Raw genomic sequence first — 21,377 nt, 5'->3', positions numbered from 1 at the left:
CCAATTCAAGAGTGCCCAAAGAGGGGAAAGTCCTAATCTTATTCAAATTATTAGAAAGAATTTCAGGACATTCACGTCTCTCACTGACAAAAATGGAGTTAAAAGTACTAAAGATGCAAAGCAGGACTTTCTAAACACCTACTATGTATCAAAAGATGATGGACCAGTGACAAAAAGGGGGAAAGTTTCCCTCTCTTTGAAAAAATGAAGTTGGTCAGTGCAGTTCAGGATACTTTTTACATAAGAAATGCTAAACTCTGCATTATGAATCTGATTCTTAGGTGATGGAGGTGAAAACTGACCACATCTTGATGGTTGCAGAGCTGAACCATAAGAGGTAAATGAACAAAATTTGAAATGTAATTAACCAGTTCACAGCTAAAATTGTCCCTTTGAACACCAGTCTGAGGAGTCTGCCATCAATCACATTTTAGGATCCATTTGTCTTTGCCAGAATATAAACTATTTCCCAAAGTTTACCCACAGCTGTTGAACACAGAAGTCAAACCAGTTTGAGGAGGACCTTGCCAATGATGGAAGCTCAGAGGATGTCCTCTGTCAGAAATATCCTTGTTCTCTTGCCTTGCTCCTCTCTTTCTCCCTACATCTTGGGCACAGCAGGCTGAGCACAGCAGGTCCCAGTCTGACCCAACATGTCCTTAAGTACATCTCTCAATTCATGAGGAGAATTTGGTTTTTTCTGGCATGTTCTCTCAAATCAGTCCACCAGAGAAAGTGATCTTTACCCATCGGAAAATACTTTGGAATGCTGATTTGTTCAACATGTAAGACTCCATCTACTTTCCTATTATTTGTGAGCACTGACAATGCCTTGCACAGAATAGTGATAGGAATCCTGCCATCCTTCTCAAATGATGATCTGCATTTACCCCCTTTGTCCCATGGAGTCCCATGTCCCCTAGTGCAACAAGGATCTTCAAAATAAAAGCTTACTTATAAATCCATTTCTCTAAGAGCATGGAATTCTAAGAGCCCTGATTCTGCATTTCATTAGTCAGCTTTACTTATTCATTTCAAGGAAAATATAGCCCATTTTGGTTTAACTTTTTCGCTGTTGTCTCCCTTTAAAGATATGCTACATATATTGTTTATCTTTGATCAGACTTATTCAGCAGATAGTAGCAGCTTTTGTTTTCAAAAAGTGACCAGAGAATTGGTTTTCTATCAAGTGTGTAGTTAAGACACCTCATACAGCTCTGTTTTTCTGTACTTCTCTCATTCTCTGCCAACTGGTACCTCAGTCTTATTGGTATCCAATAATAAGCCCGATTACAGCTAGCCCTAGGAGACATGACAAAAAGAGAGTCCTCATCTTGCATTAATTGCTCGTATTGAAACTATGCCACATCTCTCGAAGCTAGATGTTGCTTAGTATCCCTTTGATATGATAATGACATGCTTCTTAGCAGATGAATATGCAAATTAAAAGCAGTAATTTGGTGGCATGCACCTGCTGACACTGCACTACTATGCTTATGTGCTCCTCTGTAACACTGCAGCTACACAAAAGCATCACAGAGGTAAAATTAAATTCTAATGTCGTATATATTAAACAGATGCTTCCACTTTTCTTTGTATATCTACTTTTTACAGAATTTGCTATTGGAATCTCAGTTCTCCCTTCATGCAATTAGTGGACATTTATGTGTCATACACAGAAATGTACTTGGAGCTATTTAAGGGCTCTGTTTTTAAAGAAATGGTTTACATGAACTGCACTCTCAAAGAGATTTTTTTTTCCCCCTTCATAGCGGAGAGGCAGAGGATTTTAATCTTGATGCACAAAAGACCTTCATTCATAAAAGAAATGCATACTTGAGCATGGCAGCTTGCAACAGAAAATTTCTCTGGTAAAGATACTGCAGAGTATACACTTATCCAAACTTTCTGATACCGATAATGAAAATTTTCCAATAGGTTCTGTGAACTGACTGTGTGTGTTAATCACATGGAGTCAGATCTGCCCTCAGGTATGTCCTTGAAGGTCTTTTATATAAGAGTAAGGTGTTGAATAAGAAAGTGGAATTTGGTTCCACATCGCCAAGTTGCTCAGAATCCCTATTAGGCTGCTGGTGCCAACAGGCTTGGTCCAGGAGGGCACAGCTACCAATGCTGGACTGCCCCAGCTCCTGCTGAAAATGCTTATTACTCCCTGGAGATGGACTAAGTGACCCACTGGAGCAGCTCATAAGAGAACAAATCATCATTTCCACATGGGATAAGCTAGGAATGCTCTGATGTTATCAGGCTCAGTGGAGTCTATTTACAGTTAGGCAACAGAAGAAAGTGAGCTGATGTTTGATAGGATTGTAAAAGATTAGAGGAGATTAAGGAAAATTCTTATTTGTGAATTTATATAACCCAGGAAATATGTACTGTGCATTTTCCCAAAAAGAAAACAAACACATAGCTAAGTTCCACAAACTAGAAAATTTTGGTTTTTAGGTGGTTCTTAGCTCTTAATAGGGTCCCTCAACAGCTGAAGGTCTCAATTTCTCTAGAGTCCTCTGTGGGTCTGTGCCTGTTTTCAGGCAAGGGAGTAGCTCATGTCTCATGGCTGTTGTTTACTCCATGCCATGGAGTGGCCATTTGGATGTGGAAAAGAACACTCTCCCTGCCTCTTTGAAAGAGAACTCTTCTCTCACAGAAGAGCTTTTCTTTCTCCTGCTTACATTCTATTGCAAAAAAAGATGATTTAATAGCAAAACATGTGAACTATTAAAAGTCAGTATAATTTTATTCTCTTCACTCAAGTCCAGACTTTACTGCAGCTTATTTCAGTACTCATCTTACAATTTGAGTGTTGTCAGTGTAATATATAATTAAAAAAAAATAACTTTACTTGATCTCTACCATCAGTGAACACAACTTCTCTTTCAAGCCATCCATTGTGCATGTAATACATACATTAATTTCTTTTAAATAGGACTGTGAGAAAGACTCAAAATACAAGGAATTTAAACAGGAAGAAATGAAGAGTTTGAAAATCATTCACTAAATGACAAAGAGTTACAAAGTTGGCATTTTTACACACATAAGAATGATGGAAATAATGCTGTCCCTACTAGAGCTCTGATGTCAGTACTGGGTTGATTCTTGGGCAATGGGTTCCTCTCTCTTCACCCCATGAGGGGAGAAGTTATTGCAGTTGGATATCTCTGGTGAACTCTAAGACAATCTCACTTTAAGTGATGCAGCTCATGGAGGAATACAAGTGAGTTAGAAAGGAATTTATGTTAAAATAGATTTAAAATATAGATGGAATAAAAATATTTAAAAGGCACAGATGGGTTACCTCCTTCTTTACGTTTTTGAGAGTTTTACATGGTACATCCTTACGTACACCACGTCAAGAGGATTTCTGCTGATGACCACTGTATAGGAGTAGTGCACTGTCCTCTCTATGACCATCATGTTTCTCTGCTATTCACACAATTTTCTCTCATTTCATTTCCAAGGTTGTTTCTCACAATGAATATTCATTAATGAATCATCTTTCTTCCTATATTTAAATTAATAACTTATTCAGCAAAATTTTATTCTTCTTGAGATTTATTTAGATCTACAGCGTATTTATCTACTGCATTCTACTGGCTCATTCTACCTTGTCATGGCAGTCTTACTTTTCTTTCACAATATTATTGAATTTTACGTCTTCAAGTAACACTGAAGTGCTTCTTCAGGGTCTGAAAGCAAATTCCATCTTGTTCAAAAAGTCTTTACTCTCTGTTTCCTTATGATAATGCTGACTAATAATGTGTTTCTTGAGGAATTTTCTGGATTATTAAATTCTGAAGAGCAAATTCTGTGATGAAAAATTCCATGCATAAAAACTTTTGTCAGCCATCAAGTGTGTAATCACAACTTTTTATTCCTATTAAAATACCATACCTTTACCAAAGTTGAATGGGTTTTGTCTCAAAGAAGGGAGAACCACCCTCCCCCAAAAAAACCCCAAAGCAAAAACCACAAAAAAAGAAAAGGGCATTTAGACAAAGCAAATCAGTTAAAAATGAAAAAGAGGAAAAATCTCTGAATGTTATGCATTTTTCACCTTTCACCATCTTTCCTAGTGATGGTTCTTTTCCTTTTTCTAAAATTTACTTATAAATTAGAATTTCCTTCCCTTCTGCCAGAAATGTGTAAAAAGTGGTTCATATATATACACACACACTCAGATGTTTATACACATTCCCACAGTAGTTGTGTGGTTGCAGTTATCTCTTACTATATTTTCAATATGTGTTTGGATCTATTTTGCCCAGAAGATGTTATTGGATTCTAATATAGCATCACTTCTTGTTTCCCAAATACCCACTTGTACTCTTAAAGCACTCCAATTTGTATCCTTTAACATATTTATAATTCCATTTATAGAGCACATGCCATTTCCTCAGCAGCAGGGGGCATTAGAATTAACAGAAACAATAACTAAACCAAATACATCATTATGTCAAGGAAAGGTTTCAATAAAAACACTGAATTTATAGTTAACATTTGAGCATAATTAGAACACAGACATGAGGGCAGTATCCCCATCCCCAAGCTTCAGAAATCATTACTGAAAACATTCCTTATGGAAATACCACTTGAAGCAGAATCTCCACTACACAGAGCTTTTAAAGATCCTCTGGGAGGTTTAACTTTGGATCCACTGGCACCCAAGGTGAAGTGACCCTCAGAAACAAGAGTTTCCATGCTGATAATTTGTCAGCAAAATAAATCTCATAGCAGAGTTGCTTAGGCAATCTGCTTCCATGGCAAACAAAGAGGAAAAACACAACCAAACCAGACCTGGGACATGATCACAGTGAACCAAGTCTGCTGCTAAATAAAAACAACTCTAGGCTCAAGCAGCTACTGCTGGAACCCTTTGGAGCGCTGCTGTAAAATCTGTAAAATTCTCCAAGACCTCAGTTATATCCTGCTGGCTCAAGGCTCCAAGATAAAACACAAAACACTGGAGCAGTGAATCTAAGAGTCCAAAAGGCCTCTTGCCACATTGGGGCATAAGGCTGGCAAGGATCATACTGGACACAAAAATTACAAAGAAACTTTCCTTCCCCACAGTCACTTGAATGCCTAAGGTGAACTAACAAAATCTTTTATTTGATTATAAATCAAAACACTTCCTTAGGTGCATTATTTTGAAGATGTCCCTCAAAATATTTATAATTGCCCTGGGCTCATCTGCAGGGGTAAGGTACACAATTCACATGCTTGGAAATAGTTAAGCAGGATAACCACGGGCTCCTTTCAACCAGTAATGGAATTTCACATTAAGCAAGAGTAACTTCAAAATATTCACATGACTGCAGTAGAAACAGCTTATGTTACTCAAGAAATCAATCTTAAGAGACTAAGAGCCTTGCAATGTAATAACACTACTTGGTTTCAGCCCCTTCTCTGTAGATCTTTTTTGCAGTAAAATGAAAACAGTAAGAATGTCAGATTGCCATTATCTGTCAGGAATTTGAGCAGGAAAACAAAACAGGTTTAGTGCAATGATGAACAGTTGTGACAAATCATCAGCATTTTCTCTAGATCCTCATCTCAAAGCAGTTTCATATTTCATCTTTAGACTCTGCATTCCCTCTTACAGGAAGCAAAAAAATCATCCAGTATTTTACATTATGTTACATTTACACAGTTTAAATAGTGCCTCTCCAGAAGATGTGAAAAAGTTTCAACTTTTTTTGTACACCGAATTCTGACACCAAAGTGTTTGGTTCAAACGAATTCATACCAGCAATTATCAATTATTTATTTTACAGTAGTGTTCAAGGTTTCAGCCACATCAAGCAACCTTTGACCTGCAAGCTGCACAAGGACACAACAGGAGAAGCAGTAGGGATTGCTGTAAAGTCCAGCTGTCCAAAATCTGAGCATCAGAGGAGCAGCTTACAATTTAATGGAAGAGAAAGGGTACAGTTTGAACTTTTCCTAGTAAGAAACCAGATTTAAAGGGTTTTAAATAAGTATTCCATTTTTGCCTCCATATTGTTTTACTCTCCACTGACAAAAAAAAAATTTCTTCGCGAGATGCATTTGCCTCTGTTGGGTTTGGTTTTTTTTTCCCCATAAATAGTCTAGTGGGATTTGTGGGATTCTGGCTCCAATGAATCCTTCAGTGCTTTAGCCATGAGTCCATACTGCAGTGCAATCAGTCACAAACAACTCCCTTAAAAGCAGAGCAGTCCCTGCTCCTGCACTGAGCAGCATTGCCAGGCATCCCTTATTTCTCCCACTCCTTGTGCAGAAAGCTCATCGTCTAAACAGCAAAGTTACCTTTTCAGTCAGCCTGGCAGTTTAGGAGCAAGGCTTCAGAAGAAAGTTCCATAGGAGATAGCTGGGATCACTGGTCCCTCTGCCTAAGAAATTTGGGTAAAATATGAAAAAAGTGCATTTTCATGTAATTATAGAGTGAAGAAACAACTTATATTCTCCACTGCTTGATGAGGACAAGTACTGACCTTATCAAGTGAATAATGCTGCTCAATTAATTTCTGATCTTCCCCTCTCAGAAACAGTGGGGAAGATTGTTTTTCTCATGCCTACACTTCAGAAAACCCAATATTGTTCAACATGTTTTCACAAGAAATTAGGTCATTTTTAGGTCTATTTATATCTAGCCAAGTTCTGAATGCAAAACATTCTAAAATATCACATTAAAACTTTCATTTAGCAAAAGACAGAAAAATCTGCTATAGTTGCATTTATAAACATTGCAGCATACATGTATGTATCCTAGGCCTAGGATTTTCCTCTTTCTATGTATATCCAAGTAATAAAAATGTCTATATCTATTAACACAAAAGAAACTTATTTCATAGAAACCATGCTTAAGTGTGAGAAGAATTCAGGCCTCATACTTTTATTCTTGAAGCAGTAATACTGAATATTTCCTCATGTCACACAGAGAGGACATTTATTTTCCATGTAAACATATGTAAGGCCATTGTGGGTGCAGACCCCTTGATTTAGAAATATTAGTATCTTATTAAGTAACCATTCTGATGAAGAGAAAGTTTATAATGGTAAAACATACTGCATTAAAACCATTAAACATCAATTAATGTAAACAGCTTAGTCTCAGAGCTGTCACTGAATCACTGAATGCACAATGACACAGTGTTACTAATTCACTGTCAGTACAAAGCTGTGTACAAATAATCCTCCAGGCTATTTCTTGCTGACAAAAAATGAGAGCAAAAAGTGTGTGACCACTCAGTTGACAGTAGAGTGTTTGTCCAACATTATGTCAGATTCTGTTATTCATCTTTCCTTTTTCTTTTTTTTTTGGCACTCTCTGCTTAAACTAATTGCTGGTGGCTCCACTGAAATATCATAGCCTTCTGATTTCTTCTCAGATTTACTGACCTCTTTTTAGCTTTGAGTTTCACATTTTAAAGAGGAAAAATTAGACAAACATCCTTCGCAGTTTAGCCCACCCACACATCCCTGAGCCAACAATTCTTCAAGTGTGTGGGTTCACCACACATGAGCTCCACCTGACTGATTTTTACCTGGCGCGTGACCTTCAATTGAAAATTCCAACAGCATGCAACTTGTCTTTGGCAAATGAATTGTAAGTACGCCAGCTGCCAGATGTCTTCATTTTAAAACACCTTCAAAACTGCTTTCTGGCATTGATCCATAGGCAAAACAAGCTAAGCTGTCGCTGTAATTTCTATTCTGCGTGCAGAAAGGGGAGGAAACGTAAGATGTGTTGCTTTACATCTCTAAGAATGGTACAAGGCAGTGGGAAAAAAACCAACAACAACTCATTACTGATGCGACACATATTTTCGGGAAGAGTTTTTCCAGTACACAGAGCATATCCAAAATTTACATAAATATTCACCCTAATGAAATTCTCGTTTGAAGTAACATAGTTCTGAACAAAAGGATTGCCTCTCTACCATGAAAATTAATGCCTGTGCCTCCAAATGTGGACTAGCCAACGTATTTTGCCTAAGGTTTACAAAAACTGTTTGGCAAAGGCACTGGAAGGTAGAGGTCTTAATTAAATCTGTGCACAAGACCTGGGATTACATGTTTTCAATTACTCTTGTTCTTTTCTGGTTTTTTCTGGCTGTTTGTTTCCTTTCAGAATCTGAAATTCATCCTGGGGACACCAGAAGTTTCTGTGTTATTGTCAGATCTTTTGAACAAATCTGCACATACTTGTTTTTTACTTGGCACCATACCAAACACATTCTCCTGTCACAAAAAATGACAATTTCCATTCACTTTCCTTCAAATGCCTAGATTCACCATATTCCATATGTTGGCTCACCCACACTACTCCAGAGTCTAAAATGAGTCAGAATCAGTGCTTTTAGTGACAAATAAAATACCTCTTCCTACATATAACCCCTCCACTTTCTACCATCAGACTATTAACCACTAGCTCACTTATCAGCTGTCCAATCACACACATATATATATATATATATAACACTATATATATGTAGTTAGCTTAGCAATTACATGTGTATTTAAATTCTCTACTGTATATACATAGCTATAATTACATATATTGCTACAAGCAGAAAAGCCAAGCCAAAAAGTGAAGAGACTGTAGAAAACTTACATTTGGAAAGTGATGCTTTATATGGTAATTAACAGCCCTGACTGCCACATCTCCCAATGCATTTTTTCAAGGAGCCTTCTACATGAGAGTGCTGGGTCCTGGCTGGCATTGTGTAGGAAACTGCTTTGATACATACAACAAGGATCTGCCATCTACAGCTGACAAAAGAGGAGTGCACAGAAACACAATCAGAAGAAGCAGCTCAGAAATCCCTCGTCCTGTGAAGTTGGAGAGAACCTATTTACAGTAACTAGTCTGAGCTCTGTAGTTCATATACATACACTGTCGTGTGCCTGAGCTCTGAGCAGAGGTCACTCTGCCTGGCAATATGAAGAGAGCAAACACTGTCACTGCAGACTTTCCACAATGGCACAGAAAAGACAGAATATGTCTGTCATGCCTGAGTTTCCCTTCAGTCATAAAGCTACAGATATGACAAACTAAAAGAAAACTGAACCAAAACCAAAAACAAGAGGGCAGGCTATGGAATTCTGTGTGCACTACACCTTGAAACACTTCAGATATTGCAGGATCAAAAACTTCTTTTTCACGGTTGACTGATCTATTGAAGGTACATATTATGTATGAGGATCCCAAAGCAACAGCTAATCCAATTGATTATTTTTTTTATTGAACATACTATTAGAACCAGAGCTTAGAGACAGTGTCTGATACCTCAGAATAAAACACAGCATTTCAGAATGACTGCCTGAATCACGTGGCACCACTGGGAACCAAAACTACTTTAGGCACAAAGAATCCGAAATAAGAAGTGACAAGTATTTATCTGGCTTTTCAAAGAATCACAAAGTGCAGACAGGCCAAGAAGTGGCTGAACAGGCATTTTCAGTCCAGCTGTTCAATTACATTAAAAAATACATAGAAAAAAAGACAAATAATTTAAAAAAAAACCCTCAGACTTTTTTTCTCTTTTCAGTTGCAGAAGTTTTGCAGTCATTGTAACCAACAGTCTGTTTTGTAATGGTTTTCCACTTACAGTGTCCTTAAATATCTCTGTCTAGCTGTTCTGAAGGATGAGGGGACAGGTACTCCTGAATGGAAACTGATATCTGATATTCTGCATCAGATCTCCTAAGATTTGCTGCACTGAGATTTATGTGATCTGCAAATCACCTAATGTTCAAAAATGTTATCATGCATTTATATTTCTTTCTCTGAACACACAAGCATTGACCTTCCCTGTCCAGCAGTGAGGTCTTAATGATGACACTTTAAAGGTATAGAAAGAAAATAAAAGCAGAAGGCCATTTATAGATGTGGTTTTACACTATTTTTTCCCAAAGCATACAGCTTTGCTATGAATATCTACACAAACTGGTAGCAATTCTGAACTTCTACAATATCAGGTACTTCTAAGAGACAGAAAAAAAATATTTTGAAGTCCAGGTGGTATTTCTGGTGATCAATCTTGCCATCTTGAATAGCTTCTGGATGAACAAAGTGTATTTCATTAAATCCAAGCTTTGTGGCCATGCTCCATTCTCTCCAGAATTTGGAAAAAGCCCCTCTTTCTTGATTGAGATGGAAACTCAATCCTCTCACTCCAATACTAGGAAGTATAGGCACCTCCAGAAGATCATTTTCCTGTCCCTGGGAAAACGTGAATGGTTGCAGATGAAATGAGAACTCCTTTGTCGCTGTTGAGCAGCCAGCAGAGTAATGAATGCATCAGTTCTCAGTGGCAAGAAGGAATGACCTTTATTGTTTTGATTTCATCACATATATAGAGTTCTCAAAAGTCACCCAGATTGGTCAGTCAGAAGCCTTCCCCCAGGCCTGACTGGCCAGGCCTGCACTGCCCAAGTTCTGGGACACTGTTCCAACAACATCCAAACTTTATCTTTATTTATAAAACACAAGAAGAATTCTCGTGGGAAAAACCTGTGCTAGCCACACTCCTTGGCCACAGCTGCTAATGTGTAGGGGGAGCAACACCAATTGCTTCCAAGAGTGCAAACTGGTCTGGGACTGTGCAGGTGAATCCCCCTGATTTTAGGTGATACCTTGTCTGTGAAGATGATGACCTTCCTACAGAATAGATAACTATCATCCCAAATGATGAGCTTTCTGAGCAATATGAGCTTTACAGGCTTTTTTCTTCTCTTACCTTTCACTCTGCCAGGTTTGCTCATTCTTTATAGTTACTATTAGATAGAGCAGGATCAGACATATGCCAGTGCTTTTGGTTCTTCTTGTCATCTCATTTGAGGTGATGGCCAAAATCCTGTGGCTAATTACCAGTCCTCCAACAGTGCCTCTAACTGTTGTCTCTCTACCACCAAAGTCACTTTCTCCTAGGAGCAGAATTGAGAAGGTCCCCTATGGCTCATGCTGCTTCTTTGACTTACACAGAGAGATAGTCCACAGAAGACCCTGGAACCCTCTGGGTATTATGGGTTATCTGAAGGAGCCATTGTTTTGTTCAAGGAGAGGATTGCTGCCAGAAACCTTAAATATTAATCTGGCCTTCACATATGCTTCACCCTCTTCCTGTTAACATCAGCTCCCTTGACAAAAGCAGGATCATGCGTATGTCCTTACTGACAGATGTTTGCCTAACCTGGGAAGCAGCTTAGGACTGCTGTTTAAACTTCATAAATCTCCAGGTAAACTATTTCAGTGACTTTTCATCCTAACTGCTAGAAAGATCCTCTTTTTTTCTAACCAAGAAATTTTCTTGCTGTAATTAAAGTCTATTATTTCTTATGCTTGGTCTTTCCAGTGTCAAGCAGCACAGAGCTGTTTCACAACTTGCTGAATATAATCCATTACATTGTTTTTCTCACAACAGCATGATATTCAGTCTGCAATCCCATATCCACAACCTGATTTGCTGAAAACCTTCTGTCTAAGAAAAATAAAAATTTAAATCCCTGTTACACTGATGCCCATTTAACATCCTGGATACAGCCATAGTGTCCAATGGAGAGTTGAATACTAAGATGTGACATATGAGGAAAATGGCTCATTGGGTGTGCTGAACCCACTTATTTTCTGAAACTAATAAGGAGAGAGGGACAAACGAAAAAGTTTTTCCAAAAAAAAGACACAAGATAGAGTCACTATTTGTAGACACTTGCAGCAATTCAGGTTGTTGCAGGAGAATGGAAGTGCCACAAGCCAGCACAGTGCCGCCAGTTTTGAATAGCTGAAATCAGTGTAACTCCTTTTCTCTTGGCTTACCACAGAAACCCCAATCATATCAAGTAGGGTAACAGTAAATAATGAATGATGACTGAACTTCAGTAAAATGTGATAATTGATTTTAAAGCCCCATGGACTAAAGGGGAAGTTCACATATTTCTTCCAACCTGTTACATTGAAGACAAAGATATTTCAGTTGTTAAGTTTGGTATGGGAGATGGTCCAGCCTGTTTCTAGTTAAGTCACTCTGATGGCTATTTACTCTTTATGTTAAAAATTGGCATCTCATTTCCAGGAATTTGGCATGTCAGGATCCTGTCATGCCTTTTGTCTGCTGCATTAAAGGGCTGCTTGCTATCAGAAACCTCTTCTTCAGAAAGCAACAATTAAATCCAGATGTGCTGGCACTGAGCTTTCCTCAGGACCTGAACACTCAACTGCATTTATGCAACCACACCTACTGTCAAAGCTATCAATATTTTATCTGCATACGTGTAGTGTAGGAAGAGGAGTAAAACTGCACTCAGAGGTCAGGTTTATTATGTATGCTCTCAAAGAAGTGCAAAACAAGAATACCACATAAATAGTTTAGAAATTCTGAATTATGTTTTCCCATTCGTTCTCTAACCTGGTATCTGAATGGCCACATTATGTCTAAATTGGATTCTAAATTCTCAGCAGAAAAGTTGAAGTGATAAATGCTACTTGCAGAAGGAAAAACATACTTGCTGACAGTTTCTCACAGTATGCAGCAAGTGTAGAGCTTTTGTTTGTGTAAAGTATTACACTAAATGGCAATAAAAATTGTAAATTGTAAACCCCATTGCATTTTCTCCTCTATTTGAATGGTGAACCTTCCCTATGGAAAAAATTTAACAATCTATTCATATTTCATACCTTTCTGAATAGAATGAAGACGATGCTAAGAAACTACACAAAGGAATGATATATGGAGATTTTCAGGCATAAAATATTGTCCTGATAGAAGCAAATAACATTTCATCTTATTAATTATTATATTTTCAGATATTCACATTTTTCTCACCTGTGTCTCCAGGCATTGGATCTTGGAAGTGCCTCTAAGATCCAACACAATTTTTCTGTTAAAAACCCAATATTTTCCACTCAGTTTGTCAAACAGTGGGATCTTCTACACCTTTTTCCCCCAGTCAAACTGATATTACAGCATACATTATAACAAAGAGGTACTAAAGCTTAGGCAGATGTAATAACATTTAGTGATCTCCTTCACAAGGGATGCAAACCAGCATAGTTTCACAGAAGTTAATGGAGGTAGTCTGGTTTACCCTCTTAAATGACTTAAATACCACAGATCATTACAGTTTAAATGGACTGCAGTTTAAATGAACAAATGCTTTTGTAGAATACAGACAGTTGCTTCAGAAATTACATATTGGCTTATATTCAAATTATATTTGACAATATTAATAGATGTTACAAAGCCTAATTTGTATAACAAAACCCACAAGCCTGCTGTGTCATCAGCAGCTCCATCAGTTCCCACAGGAGCACTTCAGCAGATAAGCAAACTAACCCAGGAGTTCTGTACAATATGGCACAGTCAAGACCCAATGCAAGTAAATCCAGCTCTAACAAGAACCAGGCACAGCTTAATCAATGGTAACAATCCACCAAAAAGATTTCATTCACTTGTTTTTCCTCAGCACTTCTTGTTCTATTACCTGTCTATGACAGTTTGAGAATGGCCAAGGACTATACATTCCCCATCAGGCAAAATGAAACTCATTATTTTTGACTCGTGTATTTTTTTCTAACAAGTAAAACAATAGTTTTTGTAACTGTTACAAAAATATATTCCCAACACTCTACAGTTACGTGCGGTTTTCTCCTGAACTTTCTCTGAAACAAAGAGCTCTCAAATTTTCCTCCTCTTGGCCAAATTTTGTCACATTTATTTCACATGCCACTTCAAATCTCACTCTTCAGTCCTTTCCCTTTTAACTGCCACTCCCACTACTAATGGGATCTTGCATCCCAGTATTTTTCCTGCAGCAAGTCTGCAATCAACACCTATTTTTTCAGTGTATTTATCTGCCAGGTAACTAACAGAAGTAATCCATTTTCTAATAGATGAATCACATTTCTCAGATACGCAGCCAGGTTGCACTTGCAGAAAACAGATCACTCAGCACACTAACTTCTCCAAGGTAACACACACATGCTTCCTTAGGACTGTAAATAAAATGATAGCCCAAATAGAAGTGTTTGGGGCTATTCTTTGGGTCTTTGTCTATCACTGCTTTCTCAGAGCTTGCTGGTGAAGATGGTCAACCAAAGCAAAACTTCTGTCATGATCTATTAATAGAGAATAAGGATTAATGAAGGATTATGTCATAATGAGTCTGCCTGCAGAGTTGCTTCAGCTCTTGTCCTTTACTGCCAAAATACAGTTCTCATTTCCAACAAACAAAGTCTATCTGAGAGAAAGCACAGAGCCCCTTTAGAGCTGGGAAGTCCTGTGCATAATAATGAATGACGAACTCTTCTTTTGCCAAAGAGCTTCAGCACTTTCCGTGTCACAGGTCAAAGCAGTGATTCAGAGGGGCCTGATCCTTATCTAAGCTTCTGCTAGAAAATGAGAATGTGCTGTATCCTTATTAAAGAAATGTTTGTTCCACCATCAATTAAATGAAAAGAAAGCACTTCAATGCAGTTTTGCAAACCCCAGCAATAACCCGCTGGAGTTAACTGTTTCATTATAAATATTTAATTATTCTGTATGTTAAAGATCTGGCATTTGGAAAGACAAATTTAGTAGTATAGTTGATGACCTATTTGAATTTGCATGTGTTTGAGAGAGTATTTTATCAAATGGATTGATACTAATAGAATTCACGTTGTAAACATTAAAAAAAAAAAGTAATTCCCACTTTCACAGAAACTACTTTAGCTCCAGGAACATGAGCAATAAAAACAAAATTGGATTTTCTCTAAATAAATTATTTAAATATTTCTTCTTTATACAAAAAGCTGCCTACCTCTTCTCTGTAGATACTGGATAAACTGAATTTATACACATTAAAATGTTGATCACACCATGCACAATTATTACAATAATATACACAGTTATTGCAGTAATTATCTACCTGATAAACAAGTAATTTTTCTGTGTTAAAGTTTTAGCTGCTAAACTCTTAATGGTTGAATTTAACTAGGCTGAATAAAATCTGTGAATGCAAACTACTTTGAAAACATTTAGAGCAATACTGAAGGATGTTTTTTAACAATAGTGATTGAAATAATTAATTAGAAATCAGGTAACATGAAGAAAAAAAATCAGTGAAAAAAAATGAGACCATTACATCAGTCACTGCAAAGGAAAAGAAAAACCAAATTAGAATTTAATTTGTGCTTGTTAGACAGAGCTAAACAACAGCAAAAAGTAAGTGAAGTTATACCTGATCTAAGTTAAATTTCAAATAGAATGTAACCAGAGGGTCTATTAGGATTGAAAAGCAGAATACTAATCCCTAAAATTAGAAAATTGATCAACTGGGATATGCATCAGAGAGATTCATCAAAGCCTTGCAACAGCCTATCTCCATTTACTGTTTAGATTCAGCTAATCTACATCATCAAATTGACCATTCAGCTACTGAAAATCTGCCATGTAGGTCCCGACTTTTCATAGAGGCTTTTAAATATGTATTCGGTAACTACAAAGTACTGAATATATTTTCAGTCTTTTTATACTAAGATTTACAACTAATGACCTTAAGCAATGTCATGCATGTAAAACAAAATTATGAGACCACCCTGGTTTGAGCAGCATTAAGGTATAGAATCATACTTCATTCTCATTCAAATTTAGTAGGATAGAACAAAAAAAATCCATAGTAATATAGCTAAACCTATTTCATAGTTTTACTTTGTAAAACATGCCTCTTCACTTGTATTTTGCTATTACAGGCTCAATATAAGTAGACAATTATCTAAGCTTAATGCCAAGAACGATAATGCATTGAGCACATGCAAAATCCTTGTGCAACATCAACTACAGCCCGCAGGGATAAAACATTTATCAGTTGCTCCTTAGAGCACTGGTGGCTCGAAAATTTGGCTGCCCATGCCGACATTTAGTGAAATCATAGTTTGAGCTTCATTCAGAGCCCGACACAGCAAAGGCTGATACCAGGATGACTCTGCTGGCAAGCTGCCTGCCCAAACCCACATGCACTGCGGGCTACTTTCTGTCCCACCACTTGCCATGAAAGAAGTCCTTTTACTGAGCTGCAGTAGTTGGCACAGTGCCCCTTTCATGGACCAAGCTAACCGTCATCTTGGATGTAACAAATTAGTACATTCTCAGAATAATAATAAGTATGGACATGAAAACACCATTGTTTTTACTTGGAAATGAAGTAACTACATTTTAGCTGGGTGACTTTTTCAGTTCAGCACCACAGGCAAAAATAAATCTTATAAAAAGAATGGACAATTACAGGAGAGACGAGACACAGGCTTTTGCTGTGGGTTCAGAAGTAAAAGAGCTGCTTCTCATAGTGCCTGAAGATAAAAGTGCTGTAAAATAAAATTTTGAACTACAACTTGCTCTTTTGAAAAGGAATTGTTGCCGGGTTTTGCTACTTGATCTACAACTGATAGAGATTTTTTTTTTTGCCTGTAAAATACAGAACTGCTTAAGTAAGATCTGTTAACATTACAAGGAATTATTTTACAAAATGCATTGAAAACATTAAATATAGAGCAATGCAAGTACTAGACTCGAGCTAAGCAAGGAAGGATGATTGTGTAGTTTCCAATAGTAAAACACAAACTTAGGCAGTATGAAATTTATCTTTAACTGCAAATAAATATTTCTAAAGCATTGCACACCTGCAATTTTATCTGGGCACTGCAATTATAATAAAAATGCATTTTCTCCTCAAGCTCTGCACATTTCATTGCACATCAGATCTTATAAAAACATTATCACAGAACACATTTTATACTGTAATTTTAAACTGCTGATAAAAGTAAATTCACATCATTGTTCTCAGCACAGACGTCCTAGGCCAAGTTTTCTGAAAAGTACAGATAATTAAAACTTTCCTGTATCATAGCCCAATAGAGTCACAGCTTTCTTGCCAAACTATGATATGAAACATTAATAGGGATTTGAATAACAAGTGCATCCCTTACTGTGTAACTCCTTAGCAGCAGATAAGACTAAATTAGTGTGAAGTGCTGACAAGTACGAAAGATTAAAACAAATATTTCTTGTAAATATGCTAAATATATTTCCCTTTTTTTGTCATATTCAGCCTGTGAAGCAAAAAATCCAATATATATCACATATTTTTCAAAAATACTGAGTTCAAGGCAGTTTAAATAATTCAAGGTATTTGATGTAAAAAATGTAACAATTTTACTAAACTTTCTGGTTCAAATGAGTCCAAGAATATCTCATTATAAATGGAGACAGTCCTGAAAAAGCAATCAAGCATGACTAAAAAGATCACTCTTTTACACAAAAAAATAGCCTTCTTATTTTACCCTTTGTTGGAAAGACATTTGGCCAGCCACAGGGGAAATACATAATCTACTTTTATATTCAAATAATATATTTCAAAATTCTATGCATACAAGGACCTTAAAACAATTCTGGGTGGAATATATAAGACATGGGTTTATGTGATCCTAATAACTGAATTGCTGACATGGGCTGACAATTACTTGGGGGGCTTTGTTTGTTTGTTTCTGGTACTCTAAAGCATGTGTACGAGTATTTTGTCTGTTAATTATTTCTAATGTGACTTTGAAGGAAAATACCAATGGAGAGACATTGATATAAAATATGTAGTCAGATCCTGGTTAGAAAAATAGAAGTAATACCTATTAAGAGTATGCATATTTTCATGGAGATGATGATTATTACAGCTACCTTAATGCTGAAGCTGCTCTGATCAGAGCAGCATTCCACTACAAATGTCACAAATGAAAAGTACATCTTTTTTGTCTGAGACATACAAATCTCATTCTTAGTGCATCATTTTATTTTTTACGTTCGTATAAGATATTCAAAAAAGGAGTATTGATGGTGCTTTGCTTTCAGAGTCTGGAGGACTAATGAAACATCTTAATTTTTAAGGACACTAATGTGTCAGTGCTTCTGGAGGAAAATTGCTTTTCAAGGCAATACTGCTGGGTAAGAGTCAGGGAGGAGAGATGCAATTGATGGTTTTCACTTTAAACAAGATGCCTGTTATTCAGTTTCTCAATACCCAGGATTATGAAGATCAGAGTACTATACACCCCAGAAGAGGTAAAGCTTAGAGCAATTACAGTTCCCTTCTAAGTACTGTAGCACTCACTGTAGGTTTTCAACAAATAAGCAGTCTACACACATCCTTTTTGCTTCAGAACTGTGTGAGGTTCCTGCTCCTGAACCTCACAATTATAAAATGAAACAGGGAATTAAATTAATATAACATCACCATTTCAGCCCTGAATTTTACCACTCACGAAGAGTTAAACTTTTCTCCTATTAGCTGGATATGTTCCCCACTTATGCCTTTGCCGAGGAGCAGCGATGTTACAATATCAGGGCAAAGGACTGATGAGTGAAATGTCAGTGTGACTTGCACTTTCAAGCTTCCTCTGGGCCCTTTCAGCTTATACAGCAGAGCAGGATGAATATTTGTGCTAGCTACACATTTCAGTACAAAGAGCCCAATTCAGGGGGAAAAAAAATCTCATGCCATTTATGGCGACTGTGCACTTTACAAAATACAATTATAAATGGTTTATTCATTCACAGGGAAGAGCCTCTGCAACTGTTGTGCAAATAACCTGCCCCTTTGCAGGGTTTGATGAGCCTGATCCAAAGCCCAGTGAGGGCAAGGAAGAAACTTGCACTGACTTCATCTCTCAGGCTCCAGTCTCCTCTGCAAATGTTTCACGTTTAAAAACCAAGTGTGTGACCAAGCTGGTGATGTGGAGTTGTACAGAAAACCACTACAGAGGTTCAAACACCTGAGCTAATGACAGCATTGTCTGGAGTTACAGGTCAGCACAAAGCTGAATAAAAATGACTCTTGGACATTTTGCAATTAGGTAGTAGTTTTAAAATAACACCTACTGGCTTATGAAGACAACGTTGTAAGGATCACACTTAAAAAGTGCCAGACTTTCTGCTTCTTCTTTTTCTACCCATGTATTTGACAAGCACTAAAAATTTCTCACAGAAGCTCCTAAAAAAGCAAACTGGTGTAGCTGTACTTCCATGGCAGTTAATAGCACAAGTAGCTAATTAATTGTAGATTTATGAGTGCAACCTGCTATTCATGGAAATTACACAAGCAGTTGAGCACATACTTGATGCACACAAATACTTAATTGCCCAATGTGCTAAAAGTCTTATTCAAAGTAAAAAATTGTCATATCTAACTATGGCTGTGAGTTTCTAGACCCTCAGGACCTGCAGATCCAGTTACACCTCTTCCCTGTGAATGAGGTGCCCATCAGCCATATTCATGGCAAGCTATTCCAGACACACAATACTGATGAGACAAGTTTTTACACAACTCTAGCAAAACTGATTTTATTATCATTGAAGAAATCTATTCTGACATTTATGTATTAAATCTATTTCAAGACTAAAGATGCATAAAAGCTGATTTTTATTAGAACTAAAGAAGACATAGCTCAACCTGTGTTATCCAAAGAACCTGGCTTCAACCCAGGATGTTTGATCCAAATAATATAATTTTCAATTCTAATTTTATTCCAAGACTTATTGTTATTATAGTACTATTCCAAGGCTTGTTATTTCTTATAGTACTAAAGTCTTGATCTAAAGATAGGGTAATCTTACAAACATTGCTTTTAGCAATAAAGAATATGTGAAGACTTTCAAATCTGAGATTAGATGTAATTGCTACCATGTCTGAATGCCCTGTCAGCAGGGATAGTATCAGAAGATGTTTAATTTTGAACCTTTCTGATATCCAAAATTTGGTTTCCCATCATCCCAAGAAGTACCAGGGAAACAAATACTAGCTCGCCACTAAGAGTAGGAAGGAAAAAATCTTTCCACACAAAAAGAGATCCTCCCTCAATTCTAGCTACTCTAAAGCATATCAAAACTCATAATTATAAACGGAGTATTAAAAAAAATCATTGCAAAAAACCCCTGAAGTTGCTTGATTAGTGCATCCATTGCAAAAAGATAATTTTTATAATGTTATACTTGGCATACTGAAGAATATTATACTTGGCATATCGACTATCTCGTATGTCTTGATCATTTACAATTAACAGCAACCAGATATAAACAGGAACTGGATACACAACTCAACTGGTCAAGATCCATGGCATGACAAGAAATGAGGCTGAAGAGGATACAGCTACCTTGCTTCAGGGTAATGCATTTTAATTTTTATGAATAATGACAGTTTTTGTGTTCTGTGATAAAAAAAATTGCCAACTTGGACTGAAAAACTTCTTCACCAAGTGATTGCATGTCTCAGTATTTTTTCCTATTTTCCCACAGACCAGGGACCTGGATTTAGAACTGAATTTCCCCAGTCCCCTGTAAATTCTTCCTCCTGTTGCCCTGAAGGCATCACTGAATGCTGCTGCTCCTCCCCTGCCTCTGGGCAGGCTGCAGGATTTTGGTTCTACAATGGTGATCTCTGCTGTCTCCTCCTGCAATATTTGGGATCTCCTACTCCTTGAGCCTGTAGCTGACAAGGGAAATTGTTGCCCAACTCCATCCTTGCCATAGGATTACTCACCTCACCCCATCCTCTGAAGGCAAATCACAAAATTACAAAAAGAGGCAAAACTTCCAACACTCACTGTCACCTTCATACTGCATACAACAGAAATAGTGATCTACCAGAAAAAAATAAAATCTACTAAGTGTTTAAATTCAAAGCTTCTCAATGTATTTGGATTTTCCACCTTTAGAAAATTTTATTAAAATAAAAAAACAAACAAACCCAACAGTATGGCTGCATTTAATTGTGGAAAAGCACTAAATATCCATGTTGAAAAACAACTTTTGTTACAACCTCTAAGGGAAAAATAACTTATTTGCTCTGCTCACTTCTGAGGCATAGAGAAAGATGAAAATTGTGAAAAACAACCAAAACAAACGAAAACACACAAGTACAAGATTAAATCAATCTATCATTTGGGGATCCAATTCCAAACCAAAATCACGACATTCCTGAGAGAAGGCTCAGGAAACTGAGGTCTGGACTCCCTGATTCACCAAACTGTGCTTGTCACAGGCATTTGTGGCCAGACCTGGATGATATCTGTCTGCAATTCCCACTGCTGGCTGTGTCTGACAGGTCAGTTCCTTCCCTCCCTGGTACCCCACAGTTCAGAGCAGCCTTGGGATGACTCATTATCCACAGTCCTAACAAAAAATGCACCAAACACAACCCAAATGTTGCTGTTTAATTAAGTGTTTGAACTAATCTCATATTTATAGCAGCAAAACACCAGAAGGAAGACCACTGTATTTTCCTCTAGTTACTTTTGCATAGGAAATAATGCAAAGGGGTTCAACATTGTGCCACTGCCACAACTTTATGTCACA

At 37.2% G+C, this 21,377-nt stretch overlaps 1 protein-coding gene across 1 annotated transcript in view; it reads right to left on the bottom strand.

Moving 5' to 3' along the window:
• LOC146433140 (uncharacterized) overlaps window positions 1–21,377 on the bottom strand; it is a 263,924-nt gene that overhangs the window by 125,843 nt on the left and 116,704 nt on the right. The gene's annotated exons all lie outside the window — the stretch shown is intronic.

The sequence above is a fragment of the Lichenostomus cassidix genome, chromosome 9 (assembly GCF_008360975.1).
Source record: "Lichenostomus cassidix isolate B80296 chromosome 9, HeHo_3.0, whole genome shotgun sequence".
Classification (NCBI taxonomy): Eukaryota; Metazoa; Chordata; class Aves; order Passeriformes; family Meliphagidae; genus Lichenostomus; species Lichenostomus cassidix.
Note: the sequence above shows the minus strand (reverse complement) of the source record. Positions and strands in the feature narration are given on the sequence as shown.